Source organism: Poecilia formosa, unplaced genomic scaffold (assembly GCF_000485575.1).
Source record: "Poecilia formosa unplaced genomic scaffold, Poecilia_formosa-5.1.2 Scaffold268, whole genome shotgun sequence".
Classification (NCBI taxonomy): Eukaryota; Metazoa; Chordata; class Actinopteri; order Cyprinodontiformes; family Poeciliidae; genus Poecilia; species Poecilia formosa.
Window position 1 is genome coordinate 613,872 of NW_006800207.1, and position 27,739 is coordinate 641,610.

The window sequence follows — 27,739 nt, forward strand, 5'->3', positions numbered from 1 at the left end:
TATAGACCTATTCTAACCTGTTCAAGGAAGCATAATAGATCATCTTTAAATTGATTCTGCTACTTAAATTTCTTTTTAAATCATCATGGTCGCTAGCTGATATTTGAACGTGACAATTTTCACAAACCTGTTGCGAGCTGGAAGACGATTATCACAGTTGCATCAATTGTCATTGCAGGTGAAATATGGTGGGAATGTGACAAACAAGACAGACCAATTTAACGCTTTAAGTGAAGACCCGTAGGTCAACCATGGAAATTTCTCAGTGTACATGATGTTTTATTGATAGTAATTTGTCTCCTGCTAAATCGTAGCCTCCCTTTGACCAACTAATCTCCAGCCATGCATGTAATTTGGAACAGAGTTGGGTATTCAGGGAACATGTTGCATGAGTGTGACATGTCAGTGAAGAGGCATTTTGTGCTTTCAGTTTAGCAACTGATGAACTGTCACTCAGAGTTACTGACCAGGCAGTCTCTAACGTGTTCTCTGTGCGAGGTTTGAAGAAGACATCATTTCATAATGATGCTCTACAAAGTCAGTCTGTCGCATAGGGCAGATGTTTCATCTGCATAACAACCCTGAATATGTCTTCTAAAGTGTTATAGGAAGGTTAGAGGGAATAATGAGGGTTTGAAGCCCCAAGCACGAACCTACTACAGTGCTGGATCCGTAACATCAAATCACTTCACTGCAGCAGGGATCCTGGGGGTTTTCTACTGAAACTAAGTCAGCAGTTTTGCTACTTTGCTTCTTGTTATTAGAAATCCTTGATCTGATTTCATTCTAAAACAATGTTTCATACATGAAAGCAATTATTCATAATCTGTCAGCTGACTGGATGAAAGTTCCAATGCATAAAATTTTAATTCTGCCAAACAATTGTGAAATTTTGGCTAACAGTGTTGTGTTTGGTTTGGTTGAAGCAAGGTCCAGACACAGCTAGCCATAAGAGAAATGCATTTTGAAGCTTTTAATTAAAGCAGAACTTGAAATGAGGCAAAGGAATAGAATAATCCAGCAAAGAGACAATGAAAAACCAGGAGCTTAAATACTGAGGAGGGGTGGAAGAAAACAAGAACCAGATAAACTAAATAGAGGAAATCTGGTCGAGCTAAGACAGGAAAACAGGTAAACTGAGGGAGAGATTAACACAGAGGGATCTAAACTGAAACTCGAGGAACTACAAACCAGATGGTAAAAATGTTTGACAATAATCTAAGCATTGTTAAATAGACACTATATTTGATATAATATTTTAAATCTATTTGAATATACAAGGGACCTATAATGATAATGAACATGAACAATCCAAGCACAAAAGAAAACCAAAGGGATCCTAACAGAACAGTGTATGTTTATCAGAGACTGGATCTGGGTTATGATCTCTGCAAAAAAAAAAAAAAATTAAAAATTAAAAGATTCTGGACAATTTTGTTGTCTTTTACAGGTTTAAGACAATTTTGAAAACCTCCTGCAACTGCTGGAATCTTCTGTCCAATTTATTGATGTAGGTATTTTCAATATCAATAAGAAAAGTAAAAACATCTCAACTTGATCTTTAGTTTAATTGTTCAGGAAAAACTTCTATCCCTCTTCAGCAATGCACCACAGTGACAAAAATGGCATTAACTTCAACATTGATCTGTTAAACCAGGGGTCCCCAAACTTTTTCCTGCGAGGGCCACATAGCTGTTCCTTTCTGTGGTCGGGGGCCGGTCTTAGTTTTTGCAGTAAAAAAAAACAAAGAAATTCTTGTCGACGGGGGGGGGGAGGAGACGACGACACTTTTGGATAGATTTTTACCCAGAATGCAAATGGAAAAAACCGTGAGTGAAACGGTGACTGACGAGTATATATTCCATTGAGGGAAAGTAAGTTTCACATTTGCTCAAAAGCCCCCTGGTGGTTGAAGAAAAATCCACATATAAACCGGAAAATACAATATATGAAAAAAAACACTGAATGCTCTCTGGTATGAGCAGGCGGGCCGGATCCGGCATTGTTCAGGGGGCCGGACCAAATGACGTGGCGGGCCGGATCCGGCCCGCGGGCCGTAGTTTGGGGACCCCTGTGTTAAACAGTTATTTCCGCTGTAGCTTGAGTTGGATCAATTGAGACATAATTGCTTGCACATCAGAAAAGTCAGCCAGCTTCTGGTTGACTTGCAAAACATGCAAAATGATTTGGCACTACAACAGTTGTTCGGCTTTTGCATGTTGGTTGACTTTGCCTTGAAAGCTTGGCAGACTCCATCACAGAGTACGAGTCAAATGACCACCATCTGGAGCACACAGAGGAAAAAAACTCAAAAATCCCTGGTTAGTTATTCCAGTCAGGGTTAAAGCCAAGAAAAACTATACTCCCATTAACAAAAGCAGAATTTATTTGCTAAACATTTAAACTAATATCTAATTTTTGTCAGACTGAGCAGTACAACACATTTTGATGCACCATTTATTTGTTTCCATAGTAAAGCAGCCAATGCAACCAACCAGTTCTACACCATTCCTGGGCCCCCTTCTGTTCCAGGTCCATAAGACATTGGTACTATACGGTTAAAATGATGCTACAATCCAGCCCATTGATCAGGGAACAGAAAATCGTTACTGCTTGCATCAACAGGAGACATGCCAGTGTGTCGTTAGTCTTCCAATGGGCGGTGGAAACCTTCCTCAACAGCAACATTAGTTGCTGTTCTTCTGATATCCACCTCCTCAGTAGGTAAATTTCCACATAAATCTTCACCTTATGAACTTAAATTCAAGCTGGAGACTTTGCTATCACTACTTTTATTTGTTGGATGTTATAACTCTACCAACCAGATGTAAGGTCATCACTCTTTGGCAATTTACAGCTGTGTCCTTGGCAGCCTTGTCCTCTATTCTTTCTCCAGTTTTTATATATACCGCAATTTGGGTTATTGAAATCAAAACAATCCTAAACACAGAGGTAAAGTACATCAACATGCAATTTTTGAAAATAAATGAGAAAATTACTTATTGTTTGTTTGCTCTGAACCTTTGGCCTCAGAGCTCAACTAATATGAAACCATAAATGTTTTTTTTTTTTTCTATGCCATCCATTACCTTTTATTGCTCTAGCACATTTTACAAGCAACATTCAATCCAAAGTGCAGCTCTAAGCATTTATAAAGTGGCTTGACAATGTTTTTTTCTCCAACATTATTATGCAGCCGACAGTGACTGAATTCCCTTTCAAGGTCCGCTGCACAAAAATACCCATCAGAGAGAGAGGGCCCTGCATACCAACGTGCTCTACAGGGTAGTGCATCTGTCTTTCACAGTGTAAAGATAATATATTCAGTCGGGAGGTGTTTCTATAGGCACAGCCCCTGGGCTTGTGTGGCATTCGGCCAGGATTGAGGAGAGAATGTGTCAGTGTTTGAGAACTGCCCTGCATTCAGAGTGGAGTAGGTCAGTCAGAGAGGAAATGGAAACGCTCTCTGTGGACTGCCCAAACCACTAGGCACAGAAGTCTCGCAATATCCGGCCTCTGCCAGACTTGATCCGGTACTGATACTGTATGTCTCAGTGTGGCTCTGCAGAGATCTTCAGAATTAGTGGTGGGAAAAACACCAACCACCCTCCTGGGTTAATTGACCGCTCTCTAAGCGCCGCAAACCCTTAGTTACTGCTGACATTTTGCAGCCTGAGAGGATGCAGCTTGCAGGACAAGATGTACTGTTGCAGAGCAAACACAAGCAAAGATTTGTAGTTTTCTAATAAATAAATTACATACCTGTGGAGGGAGCGATAGAAATTCAAAGAAACCAGCCTAGCTCCAAAGTTAGAGGAGAAAATGGACAAGTGAACCACAGATGCAATGAACCACACCTCAAGCCCATAATTCTTTTTCTTGCTGGCCTTATGCCTTTCTTTTATGAGTTTTCAATTTTTATGTGGTATTTTCTTAACAGTATTTTAGCAACAACCATAAAGATGCACAGTAGGTTTACTGTTACCTTTTACTCTAAATGAGTCGTGTCCAAATCCAATCAAGAGGAGCCATCTTGACACATTTACTCTGTATTCCAACCTTTGATTGCTTTCCTTTATCTTGAAAACGCAACGTAATGGTTTCTGGCCATTTGTAGTTTTATGTAAAGCATTTTGAATCACCCCGCTGCTGAAATGTGCTTTACAAATAGTCTTGACACGTTTCCCTTATCCACACCAATGAATCACATGAATGGTTAATTTCCTCACTGCTGCTAAATATGACGACGAGCGATTAGTCAGATTAGTTGTGTTGGAGACATGACACTTCTAGTATGCAGGACATCTGCCCTTGTGGACCTTAACTGAAAATCACTGGTTTTCCTATCAGGCCTTTATCTCGAATAAAATGAAAAATGTCCTGACATTAGGACATTTTCACACATTAGGTCAGCGGTTATCAAGGTAACTCGTGTATATACCCAACTTTTGACACTTCGCTTTTCATGACTGCCCTTCTGAATTGCATTTTTGGCATTCAATAATAGCTGGTGTTACAGTTTCCTGAACATGAACATTCTCATATAAACTGTTTTCTTTTATATCATTTTCAGAGTTTTCAAGCCGAAATGATTAAAGATGACTTCCTTTCTAATGAATCTTCCTGTTTTTAACTTCTGACCTGACCTTCTTCCAATCTTCCCTTTGTTTGTCTCGATGTCTCTGCCACTTTCTGTACTTTTTCCCCAAACGAATGTCTTTACCTCAGATCTGCTGATAGGAGTAATTCTAACTTATTTGCTGGCTCACTTTTCCTCCAACCTACATTTGCTAAAACCCACATGAGCCTGATTAACATATCTTGACTGATGAGAGTGGAATAAACCGAGGGAAGCTTATAAAGGAAATCTCAACAGACCGCTTTTTAGATGGAATCTAATTTTCAAATGGAATCCAAACAAACTGAGAATATTTCTTGCTTTGTTGTCCCTCCATCATCTGTAAATCTAAAAGTTTTTTTTTGCTAATTGCTCAGATTGTTTGATGTTTAGCGACTAAGAAAGGCCGCTTCTAATCTTTTGACACGTCAGTGAAACTGTGCAGACAATGTGGGTATTTTTCACTAACATGTAAACTGGTGCAGTCATTCCCTCCCATTATATGTTCTCAGTTTGCAGCTCGTCACACTTGCCACTCATCAGGAATCATCACACCTGCCACTCATTCCACAGCCATCCTCCCTGATACTTATACTCCTGTTTTCTTTGCCAATATTCACATCATTATGGTACTTTTATACACAATCTTTTTAAAGGTCTTTTTTGATTTTTATTTTGCTACCTACCACTAGCCTGCAGGCTATGATTAATTTGGTTTACTATATAAATCTACTAAATGCTATTTGTTTTTGAAATATTTGGCTGGTTTATCTTATTGGATATAACCTGTGTGATGTCCCTAATCTCAATATGTCTCTAACGTTATGCTATTTTGATGTTTTAATTAGTTTTCATTAAAATTAGCTATGGAATAATTGGGAAAATCCTTTTTTATTATTATTAAAGAAACCAGAAATCAAATGGGTGTGAGGAAATGTCCTATTACCTGTGATACTGAAGTGGAAAAAACTCTACCTGATAAAATCCAGCAGATCTTATATAAACTAAAAAAATAGAGTTGTATAGCTCTGAGTTTCAGGTGATACAAAATGAAAGACTTTCTGATTTAATCTTAGTTGTTGTGAAGTATTAATTCATCCAACATTGGTAGTAGAGATTCCTGGTCAATATTTTCTTTGTAGAAGGTTCCACCAGTCTGCTGTGTTTGCACAACAGTCTATTGGCATGGAGGCAGTTAATCTTCATCATCCATCAGTCTATTCAGCAGCTCTGTATACCGTCTGGTATCCACGGCTCACTGACTGAGACTGAAGTGATCGAACCCATTCCTGTAAACAAAGCAGCTTTCAAATGTCATTAAAGGTCTTCAGAAAAAAATCAGACAATGTTTGGACAACGTGAGGAAATTTCCTGTCTTTTTGCTAGAAATCATCCTTCATTTCCGAACAGCCGTCTCTATTTGGCCTTGTTGCATTGTTGCATGTCAGAACTTTACATATAGCCACACATCATTGGCACAAACAAATTTATGTTTTTGTTTTGAGTTTATTGTAAGCAATAATACAAGTATATACTTTTCAATTTTGGATGCTCAATTTTGAATTCATTGCGGATCCTGTAATCCGCAGAGGGTCAAAATTATCCCTAAAAGTTTCAAGTTCAAGTTTATTTGTATAACACATTTCAGCAACAAGGCAGTTCAAGGTGCTTCACATCATAAAAACACAAAAATATAAGTCATAGAACCACAGCCAACAACTGAAGCATTGTTTTTTTTAACAGGTTCCTTTAAATGTTGCCATCACGTATTCATGTGAATAGTGAAAACGCTGCTGTATTAGTTCAACCTCTAATCTGCATCATGCATCGCAGGTTAGACACAACCAGCACATACTCATAGCAAAATGTTTTAAATTTACAGCTTGCAACTGTGTTGCTAGGTTTAAAAGACTCAACTTCACATTCTCTCAAAACAGAACAATCTCTGTTCTGTCTGCTCTGGACATAAAACTCTGTTTTTTTTTATTAACTATTGGAAGCAAGTATGATTTCCTTTCTTTTTTTTAAATTGCTCTAAAAATGATAAAGTGCATTTTTAAATAAACTTCCTAAACAATGACCACATGTGCAACATAATAAAGTTTTGTTTGTGAAGATGCTTCCTTGCCCTTTCACTGTGTTTTCCTGCAGCTCTGCGGTAAATCTCTCATTTAACCTTCTCCACATTTTATTTCCCAGCTTAGAGCTCAGTTCCAGGTCAGCCTTGCTGATGCATGGAAGGATTTCATGGGGGGCTCTATTAAATCTCCTCAGGTGAAACTGAAAGTGGACGTGGTTTCATTTTGTTCTCAAGGCTTCCCGTCCCTGGGAGGAAAACAGTCATTCAGCCTTTGGAGTTTTCTCTCCTTTGAACCCAACTCAGATTTTCTCACGGAGCTTCCAGCCGCAAACGGATCCAGTGTGTTGTTAGGGCGGAGGAGGAAAAGAGGCTCCTGATTTATAGCTCAGTAGGAAATTAAATGTGCTGAGTGCATTTCTGTTGACCCTTGACCTTGTGAGATCGTATTCAGAGCTTATTTATGAGTTTAGTTTATTGGTATTTTCACTTGAAGAACGAATCAAATCAATGTTTTCTCATCACAGAAGTCCAACTGACAAGAACATTTAACATACCAACCATTGTTATTATAGTTAACTAAAAAGAACTAAATAAAAACATTTCCATTACCTGAAATAAATAAAAATAGTAATTAATTAGGAAAAGCTATAACTAACTGGAACAATATTGTGTGATTAACTAAAACATAATGAAATTCTAGATATAGTACCCTTTGTTTTTGTATTTATACATCTATTTATTTGCCTTTCAAATTGATGTGAAATTTATTTTTTCCCCTCACAATCAGTTTACATTAGCTGTCGGCAAATTACGGTACTCCATCAAGATTTGCAAACATGGAAAAACTGACATGAAAATTGATCTCAGTTATATGCAAAAAAAAATGTTGAGGACAATATTGGGCCTATCCTTCATCCTTTTCTCCTATTTAAAATCAGAGCACATGGTGCAATTTCACTCCAACATTTTCAGCGTAGTGAGCAGTAAGGTGAGGATTGAGCCTCATCCCCTCTGGAGAATGTATAGGTTATGTCTACATGTGAGAGCAATCAGGCTGACAAAGTCTGAAACTGGCGACCAGACTCCTGTCTTTGTCCATGCACGCAATACCGGTGCAAGAAATTGAATATTTGTAGAGTGGAATAGCTGACACAAAAGCTTACTTCTGCATCAATTCACACGTCAAACAGAAAGCCTACCTGACAGAGGAAGAAAAAGCCAATTAAAACTTAATCCATAAAGCTGTTTTGTTACTAACTTTTACCCAGTGGTTTATAACACCTCTCATTCTATATAATTCTCATTTTTGCTGAAAGTAGCAAATGAATAGTGTCAAATGCCTCAAGTAAATCAATAAAGGCTCACACTGCAAGATGTGCCTCATCAACAGTTGTTGCTATATTTTCTACAAATTCAATTACAGCTGGAGAGGTTGATTGCTTTTTTCCTCAACTCGTACGGATGGTCTCCAAGCAATTCTTGTTTCTCCAAATAGTTATGAACTTTTTCACAAATCATTCATTTAGTTTATTTTAAAAACTAAGGCAACAGGAACACAGACTTATAACTTGACAAACCTTGAATCTCCATAGATCAGCGACGTTTGCAGCTCTTTGGGGGGGACTTTGTTTGACCTCTGACCTCAATTCAATGACAAATTTGGCCTTGCAGCACAGGCATTTTGTGCAGGGAGATACAGTTTGCAGCTTTTTAGGGTGAGACTTTAACAGAAAGTTTTTAATCTTGTCTAAATAGAAAATGTTTGGTTAAACTCAAATGTTTTTTTTTTTTTTGTCTTGCCTCACTTTTCTCTTATTTTTGCTTTGATTTTAAGTTAACGGATCCATAAACAAGACTTGGACACAAGTCTGCAAAATATGACTGTTTTAAAGAAATGGCCATTCTGCAAATCATTCCAGAAACACTGAGAGAATAGGCAAGAGACAATGAACAAAATTAGAAACATGCATGCCTCTCTTTAAAAACAAACCTGTGAAGATCTATAATGATTTATAGATATCTTTTCTACAAAAATCAGAAATTAATGTCTATAGAGATGACTCTGTGTCTGTCACTGTCTGTAAAGGACTGTTTTAATGGGAGTATGTGAAATGGTTATGTAGCTGTTTGTGGTGACAGAAAAAGGATGAGATAAACACTGGTGAGTTTTACTGAAGTAAACACAGGCAGGAAGGGTATTTATTTCCTCGAAGAAACTTCCAAATGTAAAAGTTATGCAAGATTCTCAAAAATAAACTTATTTCTGCCATTATTCAGGCCTTTAGCAAATGCATGATCCTAAATAATAGATCAGAAAATCCAAACTTACCTTAAAAAAGAAAGTTTTCTCTGAATTAAAGTGATGGAAAAAACTGCACACATCTGACTGTATATCTGAAAGCACCACTTTTACAAATACTTAATTATAAGTAAAGTTCTACAAAGAGCCCACACTGATTATATCCATTTCCTGTAGCTGCTTTTGTGTTTGAGATCACCGTAAGTTTTCAAACACATTGGAATATTTTCTAGAGTAACTGTGAACTTGCAGATTATTGAGGTTAGAAGAGAACAGCTTGTCAGTCTGACCCAGAAACGGTCTCAAGGGAAATGTTGAAAACATCACCAGAAATGTCACAGGACTGATAATCAAAGCAAGGTCAGCCTGCTGATTATGACATGAACTAATCATCTTTAATTAGAGTATAGAAAGTGAAGTAAAGACTTATAGATTTCACACTCTTGCATCCATTTTCCTCCTGACTTGAAGTAGTTTTTTTTTAATAATAGATAAGCTTGACTGGAATGTGCAGAGGTTTAAGCTGCACAAGTACAACCTTATCTAGTAAATATTGATCTTCCACATATTGACCCGATCATAACAGAATATTTTCCATTTTTTTCTGTTACCTTCAAGATGAAGGCTTCACAAATTTTCAGCAAATAAGCTGGTGGACGATTCCATTAAATTCTGCTGCGAAATTACCAACACATAACTTTAAGATTGAAAGTAGAGTCATTTTCAAAACTGATTTTACCAGGACTAGGAGAATCGCATCATATTATGAATATATTCTGTGATAGAGTCATAGACATACACACTGAGGTGTGGAGAAAAGCTAAAAAACAGTCATCCAAAAAAGCTATTTAAATGTATAAAATTATTTGGTGCAAAGGCTACCGATGTTCTGGTATACTGATCACATCTGATTTAATATTTATTGTTAAGATCTTCTCTGGTCAGGAATAGACTTCCAGAAAACTGCAGAAATGCAGAATTTCTTTAAATCAAGGCTAAAATCCCTTTTGTTTAGAGTTTCGTTCAATTAATAACAACTGCAACAGAGATTACATATAGATTTAAAACAATAACGTTATTGAATATTACGTGCAGAGAATCACCTTTTAAAGACTACTCTGTTTGGTTTGAGGTGTGATTTGTTTGTTTTTGCAGATTTTACAGCCACTGATTGAGATTTGAATATTTTTATTTGCCCCCCATACTGTATGCTTTCATGCAAGATGCTGGATTTTTTTCTTGCCTTGAACATTTACTGCATGACATCAAACCTGAACCATGTTCTTCCTGCAGACTAACTTTAATCAGTTGTTATTCCATGACTCTGAATTAGGAGCTACCTGCATTCAGCTGAGACAGAAGTTGGAGATTCTGCTTGGTGGCCTTGCAAATTACTCTGGAGCCACGACTGATTAGATCTTTTTTTTGTGGATGTTTGTTGCTGTTGTTTGTTGGCTATTTTTACCCTGTAGTGACTTTGCTTCCAGTTATGCTTCATGCTGTGCGGCCTTTTGTTGCACAGGCGTGAACAATTGTATCATTGCCATCTTTTTCTCTACTAATCTTACCGTCACAAGAAATGAGGTTTTCTGCTGCTGCATATGCGATGGCGCTTTTGCTTTTCCTCAGATATTTCTCAGGGGCATCTTCTGCACAGACACAAGGACAATAAAATCCTGCAGTTTGCTTTTGTTTTTTAATTTTTTTATGTTAAAACTAGCCCTCTGTGCTTGTTTAGGGGTTTCTTTGGTTGTTGTGTCTCTGTGTTAAACTAATGACTTAGGTGTGACAAAGGAGGTGCTATAACACATCAATATGAATCATGGAAGAACCATAATAGTTTTGTTACCTCAACCTCAGACATTTTTCTGGCAGTCTTTTGGAGCAAACTCGGATTTAAGTGCTTTGAATTATGAATTATACAGGCTTGAAGAATGGAATGGAATGCAAACCTTGAACATAATTTATCTGTTTTGATTCATGTTGTGTGGGTCTAATTCTTCTTAATTTATTTCAAATTTGGCTTGTTTCTATATTTTTTCATATTGAGTGTTTTACATGTTAAGGTGATACAGAGTGCTTCATATTGACTTACTTGGTGTTTTCACAGCTGGTAGTCCTGTAGACTCGGTTCAGTTGGGAACCAAAACTGCAACATTTGTTCCATTTCCAGCTGGTGCTGTTTGCTTTCACACTACACTCTGCCAAACAAACCAAACCCTTTGAGCAACCTGTTTCCTCCTCCTCACATGTGGTGGCACTGCACCAAAACCCACTGAAGGAAACAACACAAAAATCTCCAAAGAAGACACAAACTTCCTTCTTCATGTAATGCAAACAAGAAAAGGAATGCCATCAAATTTTAGCGGTTGTAGGATTTTCTCTTGTGTTTGTTTTGGTTGTATTTACCCACAATACCCTTAGATTATAGCGCACCTTCCTATTTTTGGAGCAGTCTCCAGTTCACTTGCATTCACATATGGATTCAAACACCACCAGAGTTCACTTCAGCCAAACTAAAGATCTGGTTAGTAGGTGGACCAGAGTTTGATTTATTTGGTCTGCATCAGAGTTCATTTGTGCATTCATACTCTTCAAATGAACCAGATTGGTAGACAAACAAGGCGGCCATCTGGACTACAATCATAGTCCAGATGGCCAAAGGTCATACCGACACAGATTAATTTTTCATTATGCGATATGTCTACTTGGGTGTCAGGGGAAACCCTGATTTAATAAAGCCAATAATGCAATTCGGCCATCCTCATCCCCCTTTTTGTAGTCAACCAGTCTCTTCATATTTCTTATTCCTGGAATGCCAAGGCCTAAGGAAGGCAGTGGAAAAAAGTAAAAAGGAAGAAAGGAAGGTGACAGTAAAAAATTCTGACTTTGTGGTTTGTGAGTAAAACTATAAAACACTGTTCCATTTTTATTTATTTATTTATTTTTTAATTTTCATGAAATCTGTACCTCCAAAAAAGCACTGAGATGAAACAGGGGCCAATGCTTGACAATTTCTTCCGAATAAATCTGTATGTTACTTTTGTAGTCAAAACATAGGGGTGGCACAGTCAAATCCCAACCAGTTCTTATGCCATGGAGTTTTTGTACTTCCTCCACAGTCTAAAAATGTGTATGATAGGATTATGACTTTATATTAAGAGTGAATGTGTGCATGACTGTGCATGAATACCCCAAAACTCGACCCCGACTCTGTCCAGAAATAGGATGTCTGAAACGATGCTTCATCGGATTAACCTTCAGTGTTTTATTGCATCTTTACAGCTGTTGCAAAATTAAGACCATCTGATTAGTTGCTGGTTAACTTGATTATAAATAAACTGGAAGCCGTTTATAACAGGGAACAGGTCAGACTAGAACGGCCAGATTCCATCACCAAAAAACCACAGAGGTCTTTTTGAGACAAGCTGTTATAAAAACTATTAGGCCTGATTGATGTGTTCGGTGAAGAAGCTGGAAGTGAAAGATGTTCTTGAAGTCTAAACAATATATCCTGTCGGGATCTGCTGCATCTCCTGCTACCTTCCCTTTATGCTGATTGCCAAGCAGACAGACGTATCCTCCCAGGTATCTCCACTGACGCACCTGCATGTCAGCTGAGGTGACACAGACAGAATACCGTATAGAGAACATGTATGGATTTCAAAGCAGAAATTTTAGTAGACTTTTACCAGTTTAAACTCCAAAAATGATAATTGTCTTCCTCTCTGTTTACTGCAGATTTGTCATTTGCAGGTGTATCAATCATAGCTTGGGGATCCTCAGAGTCTGTGGCCGAAACAAAAGACATCAAACCCCTCGACACTCAAATGTTTCCTATTTCTGGTCTTTATTGTGTTGTCAGACTTGCATCCTTTGGGGGGGACTCCAAATAGATGAAAATCTTTCAGAATATATGACGGCATCCATCAAAAGTTGTTAATCTAATAAGTGCTTCCTAAATCTGAATTCCTCAAAACTTGCTGATTCATTCTTTTTGTTCCAAATTCACATAAAGGTTTCTTTAAGCAATGGTTCACTGGAATGTGCAAAACTGTGCTTTTATTTTTTATTTTTTTTGCCTGCTAGTTTCTTTTCAAAATCTCCACACATTCTCTTTTTCAGGCAAGCTAAGCCTGCAGACAGGCCTGCAAAGTACCTCTACCTTCTGTTTCTTCAGCCATGCATTTTATAAATTCTTGAGTATGTTTTTTTGTATATTTTGCATTGTTTTGCTGAAAAATTCATGGAGGTTTGTGGAAAATGTGGTCTTGAATACATATGTTCTCTGCTATTTACTTTTCTGCATTAATGCCGCCATTATAGAAGTGGAAATGAGACTTGCTGAAGGCGCTGATCCGACCCCACACCATCATTATGTTATTCTAAGCCATCCCATCACTTCTAAAATATACCCCCACCTTCCACCACTCCCTCCAGTTCTAAGCGATCAGCAGAAACAACGATGGCTTTTTTAAAAGCGGTGAGAAGCCTTCTGAGCCGGTGTTTGCTTTATTTGTTCTGTGCTGCAGTAAAAACCTGATCGTGAAACATTGCAGTCTTAATGGGTGGGAATCTGTGATTTCTGCAGGCGTAATAAATGGCTTGGCTTAGCTGAAAAAACAAACAAACAAAAAACCCTTCAAATTTATATGTGATTATACAATGCTGTAATAAGTAGCAGTATCATAATAAATTTGGAGCAGGATTATGCACTGGAAATGTAATTTGGGATCCTTGGCCTTTATTATTCTGACAGTCCAACTTTTCTTGCCCCCCAAATACTAAGAATTGCTCAGTTTGTGAATTTTTAGTTATTGAGCAAATATAATATTTAGGTCATTTAGAGCATAGATGCCATTACCTTTGCTGTTCATATTGTTCATTATTTTAAAATATTTTGTTTTGTAAAAATGGTGCCCCACTGAAACTGATTCTGTAAAACCTTGTGCAACTTAACCTCTATCACATAAAATATATGGCATAGCAGTTATGTTCTAACATATTTGTTACTCTGTGAGTAATGCTGTTCTGAAATATTATTATAATTCATAATTGTTTTTATAAGCAAAATCAAATGAAAAAAATGATAAAATTGACAAATTAATTAGAACATAATAAATGTTCTAATTAATTTGTTTAATTAATTTTCATTTTAGTCATTAAAAAATTGGACATAACTTCATATTTTTATTTGTCTGATTAAATAAGTTTTAAATATTAAATCAGGTGATATAATCAGATCCTCAGTACTGGTGTAGTCTGTTTACCAAATAGTATTTTACTCTTACTTGAGTCATTTCTTGGATGACTACTTTCTACTTTTAATTGAGTAAAAAGATGTTTAAGTAGTGCTACTCTTATTTGAGTAATGTTTTTGACTTCTCTATCCCACTCCGGTCAAAATATGTTGAGTTTTCACCACTTGATGTAACTTTTTGATTTCAGTGTTGATTTTTATCCCATTTCTTTAAAACACACACACACACACACACACACACACACACACACACACACACACACACCACAAGTTTCAAAGCAGAAAACTTAACTGAAGCATTCAAATTTAGTTTTTGGATGAGGGAAGTTTGAATTTCTCATCATGCCTTTTTATACTTTAAAACAAAACTGCTGCTGGAGAAAACATATTTTCTTTCTATAGTTCAATATTTGTTATAGTTTTAAAGAGAGGATTCCTCATTATATTTATTTGCATAATTTTAATTTTTAAATTTGCAGTTTTTCCCATGTGTTTTGTATGAAAACAGCAACTGAGAATCACCTTTAAAACTACAAAACTTTACTTTTTAAAGTTTCATCAAGAGGTCATAAATAAATAAATTATTTTCTAATTAGCAAGCCTTGAGGAGTAATCAGAAGAAGCATTTTGCAAACACAGTTAATGTTATATGGAACAGAATAAGAAGGTTATATTGAGGAAGAAGAAGGTTGAACATAAATGAATAAACAGTGCTCTAAATTATTGCATTAATTCTTCCCCCTGTAATTATAGCACTGTAATTAGATGGGTGCATATAATTTGTTAAGATATGTGTGTATGTGTGGCAATTTTTTGTGTTATAATTGTACTAAGCTGTGCTGGTAACTCCAAGTTATATTTGGCTTTAATTATTCTGCTCTCAGAAGACACTTCTCTGTACTTTTAAATCCAGGACACCGTAAATAAAAAAAAAGATCTGTCTGAATTTAATTCAGATGTGTCTGTCTGGATCTGTGATGCCATGTCAGAGTTATAAAAATGTTAATTACATCACCTTCAGTCTATGCTTGTCTCAGTACAAAAGACATGTTTGGGACAGAGTTTTCTTTTTATCTGACAGTCCCCGCTCAGACACATTGTGTCTTTTCTCATCTACACACCAACATTTGCTTAGCTAATACCCATCAGCAGTTCACCTTAAGCTGAGGCATCACCACCCCCTCGCTTACACCCATCATTGCCCCAACAAGAGCCTGTCCAGCTGCTGTCAGCTGATTGTCATGCTGTTTGCTACTTATAACCCAATCTGTCATGCATTGTTAATGTTTTAGGGATGTTGATGTGTGTGTGTGGCAGCTCCATCAAAGGAAAGTGGATGATGTGATTGGACAAGAGGGCCAATAGATAATGGATGCATCTACAAGCATCTTTTTTCTTTTTTTTTTTTTTTTTTTACATGTTTTGAATGTTTGGTTGTTAATAAAGAAATAAAATCACTGAGTGTTCAGTAACAGTCACCGTGACCATCTTGGTAGAATTTGATGTGCTTTGACAATGTCAAGCCAGGAGTATTACATGGGTCTATTATACAGGCTTAAATAAATCTCATTATAAATGCCAGGCAGTCATGTCTTTGAAACCACTGATTTCACAGCTTCTTGAAAATGCAACTAAGCTCAAACAGATAAAGTAAGCCATATACCAAGCAAAAAAAATATTTTCCCTCCGTATCTTTGACAATGAACAGCTATTGACTTTGCGACTTCGCCCTGCTTTTGAAATAGTTGCAAATAATGATGTAGTTGTATGATTACCACTTTTTTCCAAAGCATCACATACTCTGGTTTTTCCCAGTATTGTCACTCTGATGTGCATAGGTGTGCCCTGGCATTTTTCTCCAAATGACTGTGTTGGAAGAATACAGTTTGTATTGTTTAAAGCAGCAGCTGAAAGTTTTATTTCTCTATATGCAATCAGTCAGTGTTTTATTAGTGAACGCTTAGCTATGCCACAGCAATATATATATTAAAACAGTATTCTGATCTACATGGTCATGCCACTTAAATTTTTTACATCTAGATTTTACTGGTTACAGTAAATGCTCACATACAAAGAGCCACAACTAAGCGCTCCCCTTCATTTGCTCAGACACTGACAGAAACTCCTCACTTCTACAGCTAATTTCTGAGTGAACACTGAATAAATGTTTGTTTCGAAAGAGTGATTATCAATATAATTTTAAGTGATTTGACAACAGCAGAATACATTTTATGCTAAGAGAGATCAAATTTAACACAATTTCTGAGAAACTTTATGCTCACAAACAACATCCGATGTCTCCTCTATGGTCTGGCTGCTGACTTTGCTAAAACTTTCTGTCACTGTTGTGGCATTAAATTTGCCCCAACCTATTTGTTTAGCTTCAGGTTCCTACTTCCCTTGAAGGGAAGAAAACTGAGTGGCACCTTTTGGAAGGTAGAGAAAAATGTTCATCCCGTTCAGCAGTTTAATTTTGCAAAGTTTCCCCAGTTTTTCTGCAGAATATTTTCAGGGAAAATAGATTCACTCAGTCTCCCCTGTGTTGCTAATTAGGTGCTACACAGGCATTTAACAAATTCCCATTTGAAATCTTTTTTTGTCCAGAAATCAATCTGTTTTCTGTTCACAACAAACAGTCTCATCCTGCGGTTCGAGGTGACATGCCATCATCGATAAATCAAAGAGCATTTCTGCTTAGAAAAATGCATTTTTGTGAGAAAAATGTTTTAAAATAGATTTTTGTTGTGAGAAGCATTGAAAGGAGGTTAATTGTGATTTATTTAATGTTAATACTTTCAAGAATCTTTAAAATATGTTTCATTTTTGACCACCTGTTGATGTGTACTGCTAGTCAACAGGTGGGGGAGGGACGCTGCTGTGTAATCAGAGAACCACCACCACATTTTCTCTGCCATCTCATTAAATTAACACTGAAGCTGAAACCAAGCTACATGTCTACAACAGTAACATACTTGTATATCCCAGTAGCAATGAATATTTAAAATAATTTAAATGTAAAGATTTGTCATCACAATAATGTGATGGTTTAAAATTAGCAGTCTTATTTGTTAATCTGACCATCCAAGCCATTAGAAAAATGAATTTACCACCTCTCAAGTGTACAGAGAATCTCTTCCTGTCCTCATTATAAACATTTTCTCTGTTTATTTGCTCTATTTTCAGCTCGGTGAGCTGAACACAGCTAATTGACATTATTCCTGGAGAGAACAAGGTAATGAGCATTTCAGGTTCAGCGAAGCTCAGAAAAGTTGGACAGATTCTCACTTCCAGGATCAATACCTTCACAAATAAACTGTTGCTGAATCACAAACTTCACCTCCCTCCAACTACAGAAAAGTGGACAGGCATTAAGCTACAAATAGTTAAAAAAAATTCTCCTGGATAAATATTAGTAACTTTCTGAAACCAGCTGTGACAGCAGTTCTTGTGGACGGTCGAAAAAGTGTGACTTCCTCTCTAATTTAAGTGCTGTGGAGGCATCAACAGGACGAATAACTACTCCAGTCAGAAAGTACAACTTTGGTAAATACAAAGTTTGGTAGCTGTCAGTATCTGAGATCTTGTTCAATGATGGGAATTTATTCAGTTCAAATAATTGAAAATTCAGGACAAAATTTTACTTCCATAATGAACTACTTCACATTTTTTAATTTATTTTTTTCATATGAAATCCAAGTCTAATAGACCATGTTGGCATATTTAGCATAACTAAATTGGCATTAAATTAATGTTTTTTTGGTGTCTGAAAATCGAGCTGTTCCAAAAACCTCTTGATTGTTGAGTAGCACTGCACCGTTACCTAGCAACCTCAGAGAAGCCCAGCCCATCACCTAGCAACCCAAACAAAGCTCCAGGACGTTTGGCTGATTTTACCGCTGTATGAACTGTACAATGGATGCTGGAAAAGAGAAGTGTTTTGTTGTTGACTTCCAGAAACCACTTGCGTCATTCTTCCTGGTTGTGCAGGAGTCTCAACTTTTGTTTAGAAGACATACGATTATATAATTGCACATTTGTTTGTAGCTATTTTCATGTGCGAGTGTAAATGTTGAGTTGGGCGTGGCCAGCATTTGGATTTACAGTGACAATAGGCCCTAAAACGGCTTATTCTAAAAAGAGTCAAAATAGGTAGAAATGAGCAGACTAAAGTCTCATTATTTAAGAATGATTTTGTGCAAAAAATATGATGAATATGTTTTTATAGCTCATAGATGATGTTCAGCTAAGAAATCTGAGACAAACTTATCTGTTAATATAATATTATCTTTTATTAGATTTTTTAACAGGGACAAATGTTAAAAACATTCCTTCATATGGAAAACACTAGCTAGATGTCATGGATAACGTTTTTGGCCAATGAGCCAAAATGAATTTCTAATCCCTGAGTCAGAGTTTGAGCCAGTGTTTTACCTGTCATAAATACCTTATCCAAACTATACCCCGTAGATTTCAACTTTTACAGTTTGATTAAGGCTCCAAAATGCCTTTAGCCTGACTATTCTGAGGATTGTACAAGAATATTTGTGTGTTATAAGTAAGGAAAGTATTACTTACTACTTCCAAAAAGCTGACAAGCCCATTAATGCATTCTGCTGCTGTTCTGGATGCCACTGGGATACATACACAACAAGAATGATCCAACAAAAATGGCAAACCTTCAGTTGTACTTACAGTAGGTTTAATGCATTGGTAGCAGCATGTGTTATACACATATGTGTGTGCAACAGTCAGATCGAATGGCAAACAGACAGTAAACTAAAAAAGTATTACAGCGTTTCTCTGGACGAAGTTGCAGAGGATTGCCTTAAACAGAAAAGTGAATCACACTCATTCGAACGCATTCGCAGGCAACCCACTGCCGAGAGCGAGGGTTGAAAATTTATACATTTGGTTTATAAAGTGAGAGAACAAATTTTCCTCGTTTCTGTTTATATTCAGACACTTGCAGGCTCGGTTTACTCACAGCCACTAGAGAGCCTCATCATTTTGCTTTACGCTGCTGATACTGGGAGGTCTGTGGTGTCCTTATTTCATGCAGGATAAAATATGAATCAAGAACAACCCAACACTTTGCACTACCACGCTGGGTTTGAGACTAATCTATAATGCATTGGTTAATGTAACAGTTGGCAAAGAAAGTGTTTACCTTTAATAGCTGTAATTCAGAATGCCTCATCTTAACTTTGCAACTTCTTATACTTCTATTTCAGGTAACTATATACATATATTTTGTCAGAGCTGGTCTGAAAATTGATTTCAAGGAGCTGTAGTCAGAAAGAAATTCCCTTTTGACAAGAAAGTGATTTTCCAGATCATGGTTAGATAGGGGGTAATATAACCCCTTCCCCCCCTTGTTTCCGCCTCTCCCCTTCTCTCTTTGCTGAAGATTGTACTGATTGTGCTGCAATATGTCGCATGACCACAGTCAACGCTGCAGACCGGGGGAGCGGTGTCCCATGCTTATTAAATCAATGGTGTGTGTCTCTTGAAGCAGTGTGTGGCATGTACGCGTTCATCGCAGCATCTCACTGCAGGCTCTCTTCACACAGAACAAAGCGCTGGCTCGCATTTGTTTCTCATCAAAATAAAAATGAGGGGGGGGGGGCAAAAAAAAGACTCCCTTTTGATCCTTCGTTACACATTTGCCTAATCTGATTCTGTGTAGGAATAAAACAACTCTCTGAATGTGTTATCTGGACATCTATTCAAGGAGATTCTTTGATATTTATGAGGATACCCTCATCTATATTCATTCACTCTAACTTGTGCATGTTGACTTTTTTATTTGCTGCATTGCCTGCATTTGTAGGAGCCAGGAAACCGCATGTTGAGTCTCAGCGGCGATTTAAGCTGAAGTTAAAGTGGTTTGTGGGTGTTTGAGCACTACAGGACTGAAGTGAAAGGCTATTGAGCTTGTTTGACTGTTCGTTGGGCTGAGTGAGGGATGTGCCCCCTAGACATTTGCACTACAGTATCCTGCTGACTTGCTTTGCTTGCTTGCACTGCCATAGAAACAGGGTTCCAGAGTGCAGTGGAGGCTCATTCTGTGCAGGAGCAAGCAAGGGAGAGGATCGGGAGGAGAGAGTGAGGGAGCGTGGGGGAAAAAGAGATAGAAAGAGAGAGAGAGCCAGAAAGGAACAGAGAAACAGGGAGGGAAAAGTGAGAGTGAAGGATCAAGAGAGGGAAAAGTGAAAGGCGCTGTCACTGGTGAGTACACAGCTGTCACAGGAGATTGAATCACAGGTTCAGATCTGATGCTTTGAGTGCTCCTTTTTTCCTCTTTGTTGGCTTTTGACGATTGATTTCTCCAGCTTTGGTTCAGTGGTGTGAAACAGGTTGCACGTTGTCGTTGTGTTTGCGCTCCGATGCAGAGCAGCAGTGGATTTTTTATTTTTTTAAATACTTATCTTGTAACCTCTTGTTTGGTTAGTCCAACACTGACTATGTACTTTTGAATAATTCATGCTGAGGTAAAAAAAACTTCTTTTTTTGGTAGTCATTACACTCCTCTGTATCATTCATGAGGCATAGTTTTAATATTTGATTAGTCTGGATGTCTGCAGCAGGACTTTCTTCCTCTGTCTTACACACCTTTTGTCAATTAAATCAGTGTCAGAGCCACAGGGAATTTATTTAAATATTGACTTGTCTTCTCTGCCGCTTTTATCAATTATTGAAGAGCTGAACTGATGCCACGTCCCTCTACCTGTACGGTGGAGGTGTGGAAACTCACTCAGCTGCATAGCGTAAAATGTTTACGCAGGTCACTGCTGTTTGCTGGTGTGATTGAGTGTGTGTTTTGTTGCGTTCGCTCCCCTGTGCACACTTTCTTTTTTCTTCCGCTGTTCTCCACATCACTCCTGCTGGGTTTGATCAACTTGCATCATGACACTTTGATGAAGCACCAGAGCTGTTGGGCTAATATGGGAGAGATACCGCAGGATAGCCTGTGCCTCCTGTCAGTCTGAGTAAGAGGAAATTGTGTTATCCTCATCACTGCTAGCCTTATTGTTACTTAGGATTAAAGCGCGTCGGATGTGATAATGGGCTAAGATTTATCTCTGATCAAATATCCGCTACAACTTGTTTCTGGCGGAGTGGTAATCCTGTTTACGTTTATCTTTGCAGCTCCCTGCTTATGTTCACCTGTTCCTGGAGTGCAGTTTTATGTTTTTTTCCCCCCTCCTATCCTCCACTCGCAGCCACAGAATTAAACAAATCCAGCCAGTCTTATCAGCTTCCTGCTGCCTCCTGGCATGACTGGACCCAGTGGCCTTCCTGCAGCATGTGTGTGTTGGAGTTTATGGACGCGTGGGGACATACATGGTCACAAAGCTCATGTGACCGAGTGCATGGATGCGTGCAATTGTGTGTGTGCACACCGTGACATGATTATGTGTGATCAGGATAGCTGCAGGGGTCGTTTGCTCCCCTTTAGTGGGCAGATTCAGGGATTCTGGCATTTTGTCTTGCTTCTTCTCTCCTGTGACACGTTTATGACTTCTTGTTAAAATGTCACTCACTGAGGCTGGACTGTAAAATACCCTTGCGCTGTGGCTTACTGTGCGAACAATAGAGCGCCTTGGTGTGATAAAGCCTGCTAAAGCACACATCTGGGAGTACAAGGCTGCAGGATGGGTGAGATAACGCTGAGCTCTCTCTGGGGCCGCCTTTTACTGGCAATGTTTGTTTCAATGCAATATGAAATTGGGTTGAAATTTGACAGCTTTGCAGCCTGGATCAATACGCTGGCCGTTCATGAGAGGAAATGATGCCATTCTTGTAAACAAGAGGATTTCCTGTGCTGACAGTAATTTTCCATGTTTAGAGGGAGCAACATAAGCTAATGTTAAATGAGGTACCTGAAAAAATCAGAATTTTGCGCTTATGAGTTGACCAAATGGTGCGCCTCAGAGAAAAGCTGCAGCTAAAATGAAAACGGTTTTTCGGTAAGTAGAGACAGATTCCCATAATGACATCCCTGTTGGTGAATGATCTGGATTTGTAAAGCTCTGAGGCTAAGAAGTCTTCTACCAAATTTTTATTTCACACTTAGGAAAGCTGTTTTCACACATGTACTGCCGCAGAGATTTTTTTTCCCCCAAACATCATCTTAAGATGTAAGATGCTTCAGAGGCACTGAACATTTCTATTCCATATTGCTTTCAAGCTATTTGCTTTTCTTAACCCTGTGAATTTTAAAGGTTTCTACTGAGCTCATATCTCTTCAGAAAATAAGACTCCTTAAAGTTACATTGCACCCATCTTAAAAGTGTAGTGTCACACACATGTGACACTACAGCTAGCTCACAAGACAAGATACCCGAATGACGAGACGTTTTTGTGGAAAATAAAGAATGACAATTTCTTTCTTTTAATTTTAGAATTTAAAGATTTACCACTGAAACTGTGTAAGCACTGCACACTGATTCAGGCCAAGTTTGACAAATCCATACATTTAAGTTTTTGTTGCCCTCATTCCAAGATGGCCCTTTTGCCAAAACAGGATTAAAAATTCTCCCTTTTGTGTTTTCACAAGTAAAATAAAGGCTTTGACATTCAACAATTCCTAGCTCATAAAAAAGTGAAATTGCTCTTTAGTTTATTACCAATAGTGAACTTAAATCATAGACCAACTTTGGTTTCATCAGCAGCTAATGGTTAGCCACTCATTCTCACAGTACTCCATGTCTTTGGTTATGAAATAATTACGACTTAAATCACCGTATTTTCCGCACCATAAGGCGCACCTAAAAACCTTCATTTTCCTCAAAAGCCGACAGTGCGCCTTGTAATCCGGTGCACCTTAAATATGGACCGGTATTGAGCCACAACAGATCTAGCAACTACGGTAAGCAGCCGCCGACTTCATTTTCGCCCGTAGAAGAAGAAGCGCGCGGTGCATGCTGGGATAGTTGTCAGAACGCTGGTTTGTTAAAGTTTGACCGTCTAGAATCAGGTCGTCTGCAGGTCATTTAGCACCATGTTCTCCACGAACATGCTGTGCGTGAACGGACCATCGTCCAGCCACGCCCCGGCCCAGTCTTGGAAGGCTCTTCTCGCAGACCGGAATCGCACTGTTTTGTTGACATTCTGTTTAGTGCAGCTCCCTCTAGTGGATGCATAACGTAACTCCAGCCTCTACTGTAGCATCTATTCTATGTGCCTTATAATGCGGTGTGCCTTATATATGAAAAAAGTTTTCATATATAAGGCACCTTCAATGCGCCACTATAAGGCGCATTGAAGGTGCGCCTTATAGTGCGGAAAATACTGTACTCAAAAGATGTGGTCAATTTCACTGCCATCATATAAAACCCTTCCAGTGGTTAGCATGATCAGAAAGTGCCATATAAATTCAGTTTTATTGCTTTAGCTGGAGATTACAGTATTTTGTATGTAGTATTCTAGATATTGTACAATTTATCTTTTGAACTGGTTTATTTATTTATAAATCAGTGTATTTAATCCACAAACTTTATGAATCAGAAATGCCGAGAGCAAGTAAAGTAACATCAGCACTGTTGGAGGCCATCAAAGTTTTAATTTCCCCCTTTTATTGTCTTGTAGTTAATCAGAGGTCTCCCTAATTAGCTGCACAGTGTTGACTAAAGCAAATAAATGACAAAAATGCAACACACAATTGTGTCCTGTTTGCCATCTTCATCTATCAAGAGAAGATATGTGAGTTTAGGGAGAGTGAATAATAGACATTATTCCAGAGAAGCCAACATTTTAAATCTTTTTGTTCCTAAAATATTTCCTGAATCAAACTAATTTTAGGCTTATCATCTTAAATAAAAGTCTGCACCACAAGGCAGACATTTTATTGTCCCTAGAGTCAGCCAAGTCTTACTTTTAATACTCAGAGAATTGACTTTAATTAGAAACAGCTGACAGTTTTGTAAACCAGCCTGTGATGGTATTAAGAAACTAGAGTTTATAAAGTCACTGTGATATTGTTTTGCTTATCTAGGAACACGTTTCACCAGCACCCATAAATGCATTCAAACTCAAATTGTTATCCTCATTAATGCTGCTCCGTGGATCCAACCAGCTTAGATCCACCAAACAGAGAAAAGGTTATCCAGTCATTGTAAAAATAAACTTAGTCCTGATTATTTGCATGAGCTTCAACTGTTTGCCGACTCAAGTGAAAACCTACTGTCACACTTTTCTGCTGCCATTTAATTTTTTTGACCAGCGGCAGCACCAACGTCTCCTCACCTGATGCTCGAAACCAGCATGACCTTTCGGCCACCACAGTTCATTTAGGTGTCTCGTAAAGTCTTCAAACTACATTAATTATGATTTGCACTGTGCTTTCTTTAATTTCCTTTGCTGCTTGCACAGCCGCAGCTGCGAGGCTAAAAAAGGAAAGCGTAAGGACAGGGTTAATGAATGTCACAAAGCGGGAGAAGCCTGACACCTTACAGCTCTGCACAGTCTCTTTCGTTTCAGAATATTTTTTTACCCACTTTATTGATGATTATTTTTTTCCATTGATCAGTTAACTAAATGCATGCGACTAATCAGAAGATTTTATTTTCTATTTTAAAATTTTGCATCATGATCCTTGGAGCTATTTCCAGTTGTCTTTGAAATATTTTTGACTAAGCTATCCCTCAATAAAAGTTGATATGTATCCTTGAGAACTATTACATACATTCACTGCCCATTGTATTATGAACACCTTTTCAGTTTCTTGTTAGCACAAATACCATATAAGCTAATAACATACATGTAACTGAATGAACGTAAGCATCTTGATATTGAAAAGATGACTGAAATTCCAACTCAAAATGGAGAAAATGGATTTAAGTGACTTTGAACATAGAATGTTTATTAGTTCTCGCAGTGTTTAATACACTGCTGACGTTCTAGGATTTTTGTGCACAATTGTTCCCTCTGTTTTCAGAGAATCAGTTATCAGTTAGCAACACGGGTGGAGAAAAGAGAAACAAATGTGGAGATTGTAGTCTGGACGAAGAAAAGCACTGGTGCCAACTTAGGAATTTGTTGCTATATTTAACAACTTGTCCAATCCTTCTTGTATTTTTTATTTTTTGTTGAAAAAGCGACAAATGTAGGATCGCTTTTCCTTTATTGTCTTCTAATTCAAATGCGGTTCCCATTGTTCAACCCAAAGAGGGCAGCGCTATCTTGACTTTAGGTGAAGTATTTCAGAGTTAAAAAGTTCACACAAAATTTCTCACAGTATGCACAGAAACAAATTTATAATTTATCTGCATAAATAAGTTGATTGGAGATCGTTTATTCTTTAATTTGATTTGTTAGTCACCATATATGGTGACACATTTTTATTAATTTTACTAAGATTCAAGAACAGGATAATTATACCTTCTCAAGATCACACCTGGGGTAAATGACATGAAAGCATAGATGCATCCATCCTTGTATCAACGCTACAGGCTGCTGCTGGTGGCATGATGGTACTAACTGAATATCTTTAAGGACAATCTACCTGAGTATTGTTGCTGTCCATCCTTTTATAGCCACAATGTAACAACAATCTAACAGCTACTTTCAACAGGGTGTCTGAAATTTCACTATAACTGTTTTTTTTAAACAGGTCAAGTAGTCACAATCATCAGATTTCAATCCCATAGCGCACCATTAGGATGTGATTGAAAAGAAGATTTGCTTTATGAATGTAGAGTCGACAAGTCTGCAGCAACTCCCTAATGCTATTATGCAATTATCGACCAAAACTTTTGCTCTCTTCTTCTGGGAGAGAAGGAAGGTCCAACCTGGTACAAACAAGGTGTACATAATAAAGCAGCTGTTTAGTGTACACACGTTATCTGGGAAATATCCGTAAAATCTTGACAGCCGTGAGTGGCAGATCCGAGGAAAGCCATTATTTTATTACAACTCAGGCGCCGTTTTTTACTGGAACTACACACCAAAGCTTTCAGCACAACACATTGTTACTGTTTAATGCTGATCCTTTTTCTGAACCATCAACATAACAATGAAACACCTTGAAAGCACTGTTTGGATTTTTTTTCTGTCCGCTATAAAAATTTAATTTCATAGGGGTTTGCTTAAATGGTCGGTCTTAAAAGTCAACATGGGCAGCTTCTGCTCTGTGAATTAAATTCAAGAAAGCTATGTAAACAATAATATCCTTTCAGTGGTGTCACTAGGGTGTGGCATGTGAGCTAGGAGGCCATTACCACGCCTATTACTGACTCCCTAGCCAGACAGTCTTAAAAGCATACTGCTTTTATGGGTAGGCATTAAGGCACACATATTGTTGATATTTATCTGTAAGCATGACTTGAAGAAAGGAGAGGACAGACTTTAAGGTGGTACACTGCTATGGTTTTTGCTTTTGTGTGCCATTTCCAGTACCATCAGTACCCACCTGTCTACCTTTTTGACAACTTTCAAAAGAAATTGTAAGTTATAGTGTCAAAATTAAATTGGGGTTTGAAGGTTGTAGTCTTTCAAGGACACATATAAGTTGAGTTGAAGTTAGCGCTTTAACATTAGCATCCACTAAGTGTTGGTGTAGTGCATTAGTGTTTGTGTAACTAATGTTTATTAGTGCTTTAGGGTTAGCGCAACTAGCTGTTCAGTTTGTCTGAGCCACCACTCCAAGTCACACATCGAATCTCAGACAGTATGTCTACAACAGAGACTGGGAATTAAGTTTAGTTAGGGGCTAAACAAATGATCCTTGCTTTGGATTAATTGGAACAACTCTATGATAAACTGTGAGGTATGTTAAAGGGGCATTATTATGTAAACTTGCCTTTTGTGAGCTTTACATAATGTTATAATATTATTCCCTGATCAAAAACATATCTGGAGTGTTGCCTTGATTCTTTCATGCCTGTTTGAGAAATCATTCAATCTCCCATGACAACCATTCAGCTGGGTGGACCTAGCACCACTGGGCTGCGGTTTCCAAGCAACTCCCCCACTCGGCTCCTTCAGACTAGCCAGCAGCAATTAGCAAACACCTGGTAGAACTGCACATCAACCCAGCTCATTATACAAACTACTTCTCAGTAAATGCTGGTAAAAACGTTGTTAAATGGTTAATAGAGGAGAGATGTGATGACTTCCTGAAAGAATTTTTTTAAGCCATACTTGAGATATATATATATATATATATATATATATTGGCATAAATAGTAGAGGAGCTAAACACCAACTACTTGTAGACCACACAGTTGCCCGAGACTGCAAAACCCGACACACCAACCTGTGCACCGCTTGGATTGATTACAAGAAAGCCTATGACTCAATGCCACGCGCCTGGATCATTGAATGCTTAGAGATGTACAACATCAATAGGACTCTAAGAGCCTTCATTGCAACGATGGGGCTGTGGAAAACCACCCTTGAAGCCAACCGCAAACCACTTGCACAAGTGTCCATCAAATACCAAGGAGATGCTCTGCCCCCACTGCTGTTCTGCATAGGTCT

The 27,739-nt window shown here is 37.9% G+C and overlaps 1 protein-coding gene across 3 annotated transcripts in view; it reads left to right on the forward strand.

Moving 5' to 3' along the window:
• Nucleotides 1–27,739, forward strand: part of syt6a (synaptotagmin VIa) — an 83,937-nt gene that overhangs the window by 19,146 nt on the left and 37,052 nt on the right. Inside the window, exon 1 of one of the 3 annotated variants that reach the window (XM_007570770.2) lies at nucleotides 20,404–20,485. The exons of the other annotated variants lie outside the window; for them this stretch is intronic. The gene's annotated coding sequence lies outside the window, so the exon portion shown is untranslated. Of the gene's footprint in view, nucleotides 1–20,403; nucleotides 20,486–27,739 lie in introns of those variants that run through there. 3 annotated transcript variants of the gene reach the window in all.